Here is a 6,138-nt window from a genome sequence, read left to right as displayed (position 1 = left end):
TTTATTCACCATTGCAAGAACATGGGAACAGCCAAAATGTCTAATCACAAATGAATTGATTAAGAAATTAAGGTACATTCACACAATGGAATACTATGCAGCACACAGGAGCAATGATTTTGTAAATTATTACTTAATTTGGGAGGGACTGTATAGCATTATGCTGAGTGAACTAACTCAGTCCCACAAGGACAAATATTGTACAAAACCATTATTGTAGAATGATTATAAGGATCCAAGAGGGGTGGAAGTAGAGGGGATTAATCATAGGGTTGAACAATTTTATGGGGCGGGGTGAGGGAAATTGAAAAAATTTGTTCTTAAAAACAATGTATTCAAATTTTGTAAATAAACTGGTAGAAATTTTTTTAAAAAGATACTTTAATGATATTTGGTGATTAGAATACAGAAGTTGGAAATAACAAAGAAGGAGAGGTAGTTGGAAAGTATAGACTTGGTGACAGAAATGAAGTTGGAAAAAGAATGATCAAATTTTATATGTTCAATTACTATTCAGCACAAAAACCTTTTTAAAAATCCACAAAAAAGTGACTTTACATGTGCTCTTCACCAGATGGACTGCACAGGAACAGATGAATACATCTGTGGAAGAAATTGTCAGAGAAGTTCAATATCAGCAGTCAAAACTAGGCCAAGTGGGGGCAAAGGTAGGGGGAGGTTTAATCATAGGGTTGTACAATTTGATGGGTGGAGGGAGGGGTAGATAAAGGAAATTAGAAAAATCCAGTGTGATAAACAATGTATATGAACTTTGTAACTAAACCAACATGTTGTTGTTGTTAAGTATCATCTAGTCATAGAGGACTCATAGCAACCCTATGAATGAAAGACCTGAACACTTGTATGACTTTCATCATTTATCCAAGTCCATACGGTTTCTGTAGGGAAGCTATTTTTGAAGTGCATTCCACTCCTGCTTCCAAAACCCAAAAAGAATAAAAATTTTCTTTTAAATTAAAAAAAAACAAACCAAACCAGGGGCAGACTGTGAAACAGACCATCAATTACTCATGTGCAAGTACAAATTGAGGCTGAGGAAAATTAAAATAAGTCCACAAGAACTAAAATAGAATCTTTTGTTTATCCCACTTGTATTTAAAAATTATCCTAAGAATAGGTTTTAAGCATTGAATCCCAATATTGAAGGCTAGATAGATAGTTGTGGGATAATATTAAGAATGACATGGGGTGTTGGTAGGAGAGTAGGAAAAAAATGGATAGATAATGAACACTGCACTGGAACAAATGACGGGAAGAACTGTGAGATGAAAGTATGATTAAGCATCATATGTGTGAGGCCAATCTGGAACAAGAGGTGCATTGCAAAGCCGACTGCGGGAGGAAGAGGAATGAGGAGGGAGAAGAATGTGCAACAATGAATGAATGAAAAATCCAGCCTCTATGAACCTTTGTTAAAATCACAATAAAAACATTTATAAACAAAACATCCAATAAAGAATTTAAAAAGGATAGTAACATATATCTTGCTGAAATAGTATGAGCATTATTGGAGTCCTTTTTACCCAAATAAATAATTTTAGTTCTTAAAAAAAAAAAAAAGACTATCAACCATGGCAAGGGCAGAAAAGGTCACTAAAAAAGAAGAGGTAGAACAAACAAAATGATGTTTAAAGAGACCATAAAAATCTATGCTGCATTGAGAAACAAGGAACTCATGCAATATTATTCAAAATGGGTGACCATGGAGAACATTATGCTGAATGAAATATCTCAGTCACAAAAGGACAAATACTAAATAGTGCCACTGCTGTAGAATGAGGCTGACATCAGGGTGGGGGTAAGATTGAGATAAACTGGATAAATTATGTTTACTGCATTGAAGCCGATGAGGGAGAGAATAGTTTAAAAGTAATATAAACGGGGTGGGGGGGGGCGGTGCAGGGGGATTGTGTAGCAACAAAGGAGTTTTTCTTTTTCTTTTCAAGAAGAGTGAACTGGGGGTGGGGGTGGGGGGGGCGGGGAGAAAAGTGCAACAATGAATGAATGGAAGTCCAAAATCTCTAATTGCTCATTGAAATTAATTTTTTAAAAAAGTTAAAAAAAGAAAGAAAGAAATAGAAGATAGCTCCAGGGAAATAAGAGCTAATCTTGAAAAAAAAAAAAGACATTTTCCTCCAAGAGTTTATTATTAAACTCTTTAACATTTAGTACATTAAAAACTAAAAATAATATTTTGCAGCCCAATTACAGCACAAACCTTTACTTTGGCAAATAAAATGTTAATACTCTTTCTTAAAAAAAATAAATAAAATCATGCTGGAGTGAGTGTCAAGAGGCCAAACTGAGGGAAAAAGAAGTTGAAGTAAAAAGCTGAACTTCAAAGGGCAGCTCCTCAAAGGGCAGCTTGGAGGGCAAAACGAACTATTGTAAAGGAATGTGCAAAGACCTAGAATTGGAAAGTAAAAAGGGAAGAATTAGAGTGGTATTTCTCAAGCTGAAAGAACTGAAAAATAATTCAAGCCTTGAGTTGCAATCCTAAAAGATGTTGCTCTAGGAAGTATCTTAAATGATCCAGGAAATATCAAAAGTTGCTGGTGGGATTACATAGAATCACTCTACCAAAAAGAACTGGCTGACAAAGAAGAATTTCAGGAAGTATCATATAATCAAGAGTTAAGGTGAAGGAAGGAAGAAGTTCAAGCTGCAGTGGAGGTATTGGCAAACAATAAGACCCCAAGAATTGTTTGCGTATCAGTTGACATGTTTCAGATGGCAGATGCAGCCCTGGACATGCTCACTAGACTATGCCAAGAAATTTGGAGGACAGCTGCCTATCTGACTGACAGGAGGAGATCCATATTTGTTCCCACCACTAAAAATGTGATCCGAAAGAATGTGGAAGTTATTGAACAATGTCATTAACATCACATGCAGGTAAAATGCTGTTGAAGAACATTTAAAAATTACTAGAATGGTTCATAGATAACTGAGGAAGTTCCCACTAAATTTAGAAGAGGCCATGGAACCAGGGATATTATTGCTGATGTTAGGTGGCTCCTGACTGAAAGCAAGGAACACCAGAAGAATGTCTAATTTTTTCTTCAATAAGTATGCAAAGACATTGGCCTGTGTGGATCATAACAAATTGTGGGTAACACCGAGAAGAATGGGAATCCCAGAATACTTAATCATGCTCAAGGGAAACCTATACCTAGGCCAGGATGCTGTTGTGTATGGCATAGCTTAGGACAGGGTTCAGATCTGTTGTTCATAGAGTCATTATGAGTCATACTTTACTCGTACTTTACTTGAAGCACTCTACAGAAGCAACAAAAGCAGTATGGCATAAAGAACAATAGTAACAAAAGCACTATTATATAAGGATGATATTAACAATATAACTATGTTTTATAACATAATCTTTATTTTAACTATTTTATAAGACATAATTATATTTTACAGAAAACATCTTTTATTAAAGATTTTATGATACCATAAATTATTTTTCAATTTCTGTTACATTTATTTACTTAATACATCTTCATGACATATTTTTTTAAATTCTGTACTTCTTAGTATTTCTGACAAAATTTTTCTTTAATAATTTTTGCTGGTTTTTTTTGTGGTGTTATCATTTTGTTGTTGTTGCTAGTTGTCCCATTCTAAAGCATTTATTTTAGTGTGCTTATATGTTACTCCAAAATCTGGGCATAGAAAAAAATTCTTTAAGAAACCTGCTATTTTTAATTCCTTTTCTTTCACATAAAATTTTTTAAATACCTCTCATCATATTTTTCAGGTTCTCTGGTGCTGTAGTTCACAGGTAATTTGCTGCTAATACTAAGGTTGTGCTTCTTTTGCAGTTTGAAGCCACCAGTAGCTCTGAAAGAAAGATAAGCAATTTCTTCCTTTACCACTAGGCTACCAGAGCTCCCAAGCAATCTCTTCCTGTGTAATTTACAGCCTTAGAAAAACCTCTGAAAGGTCAGCTATGCATGAATCAGTTTTAATACAACAGCAATGAGTTGAGTTGAGCTGAGTTAGATAATTTTATTGGATAAATTCTTACAATTTGAATTGCTGTATTAATCAAGAGATCATATTTTTAATGCATTAGAGTAATTTTGCCAACTTGGCATCCCAAAATTTGTTCTTGATTTCTCTTCCTCTACAAGTATAGAAAAGAGCTTGTTCTCCTGTTCTTTTGGCAACATTTGCTATTATGATTTAAAAATGCAATTATGAAATTTGACTAATCCAAATCAGCTAGTTTCATTTTTCACTTATTTAGTATTAATGTCAAATATCATATTTTAATAAATTATAAACCTTTAAATTTTATTTTTTGTAATGATCTCATTCTTATATTTTAGTCATTTATTTGATCTACTGGAATTTTTTTAATTGCTATGTAAGAAATTTAACACATTTTTTCCAATTACTCATTTTGGCCAAAATGTCAGAATTTCTTTCTTAAAATAAGTAAAAATTAATATAAAGAGTGGAAAGAGTAACCTTAGTGCATTTTTTGCAAAAATTGAAGAAAGCTCAATAACCCAAAATTGAAACAGAGGGAAGATCTACCAGTAGTGGGAGTAATCACACAAGCATTCAAGCAGGAAACAGTGTGCCATGGTTATGAGTCTGAAAGTCCACAGAAGTATATTTCTCAAACGCTGCAAGAAAATCCTATGTAGCAAAACCAAAACACTTTGATTGAAGAAATTGAAATATTATCAAAGCTTCCTAAGGTCAGGTTGATTCCAAAGAGCAGAGAAAGCACAATCAATGAGAATCATATCAAACTCCATCTTGCCAAGAATAGTTTGTCTTTAAGAGGCTCTAGTGCCTGTGTGATTTACTGCTTTTGAAAAGCCTATGGAAGGTCAGCTATGAAGCAATTCCAACTCCAGGGTCCACAACAACAGCAGTTCCCTTGTAGGGAATTTTGGTGGCCCAATGGGGAAGCAGTTGTGCTACCAACACAAAAGCTAACAGGATGTATATTCACCAGATGTTCTGCAGGAGAAAAACAGGCAATATCCTTCCATGCAATTTATAGCCTTCAAACACCCCCTGAAGGGTCAGCAATGAGTGGCTCCAACTTGACAGGAATGAGTTTAAGTTTTGGGGGTTTCCCCCCTTAGTCTTGCATTATGGTAATAGTGTAGAAAACAAACTTTAGAAATATAAAAAAGTAAAGCTTACAAATTATTTCACTTTTAGAACCTTGGACTTTACAAAATTTTTAATCATCCTTGAACATGCCGTAAACTCTCTCAAAGTTTACTCAGATAGTTGGTCCAATAAATACATACTTGGACAATTACAAAGAATTAGTATAGGATCAAGTTAAAAAATAGTAGAAAGAAAATAACATATGAAATTGAGGCAAAGGAGATCCAACATATATTTAATTGGAGTCTCTGAAAAGAAACAAGTGAGAAATGTATTCACAGTATAATTTTATAAAGGCAACAAACAGTAACTCTTTGGACACTGAAAATTCCAGACTAGTCCGTATTTAAGGCTTAACTTAATAAAATTCTTATATTTTGAAGATAAGGAAATAATCTCTTTTGAAAGCCAGGTGAAAAAGAACAAGTCACAAATATATCAATATAAAAGCAAGGACATTGTTGTTGTTATTGTTGTTGTTGTTGTTGATTGCCTTCAAGTAGAGCATGACTCATAGCAGAGGCCTGAAGCCCCACTACAACTATCAACATTTATCAAAGTTTGTAGAGTTTCTTGAGGCATGTTATTTAGGAAATGAGTCAGAAGAGAAATTTCACAGATCCATATGAAAAGATCTTCAACTTCATTCATAGATTATTTGAAGCCAAATTTTCTAATTCTGGTTAAACCTCTTTCTAATTTGTTTTGTTTTTTTTTAATTCCTTTTTAAAAATTTATTATTAATTTCAATAAAAATTTACAGAGACTTTGGGTTTCCATTCATTCATTGTTGCATTTTTCTCCCCTCCCAACCCTCCCCCCAGTACACTACCTTCTTGGAAAAGTTGTTGTTCTTGTTATGTGCCATCGAGTCATTTGCAACTCATAGCGACCCTATGTACAACAGCCCTAAACCCTGTGCCAATCGCATGGCCTCTGACACACCCATTCCGATTACCCCAGTCACTGAATCAATCC

The sequence above is a fragment of the Elephantulus edwardii genome, unplaced genomic scaffold, assembly GCF_000299155.1.
Source record: "Elephantulus edwardii isolate Elephantulus edwardi_28Jun2011 unplaced genomic scaffold, EleEdw1.0 scaffold00003, whole genome shotgun sequence".
Lineage (NCBI taxonomy): Eukaryota > Metazoa > Chordata > Mammalia > Macroscelidea > Macroscelididae > Elephantulus > Elephantulus edwardii.
The sequence above is the reverse complement of the archived record's forward strand: the minus strand, read 5'-3'. Positions refer to the sequence as shown.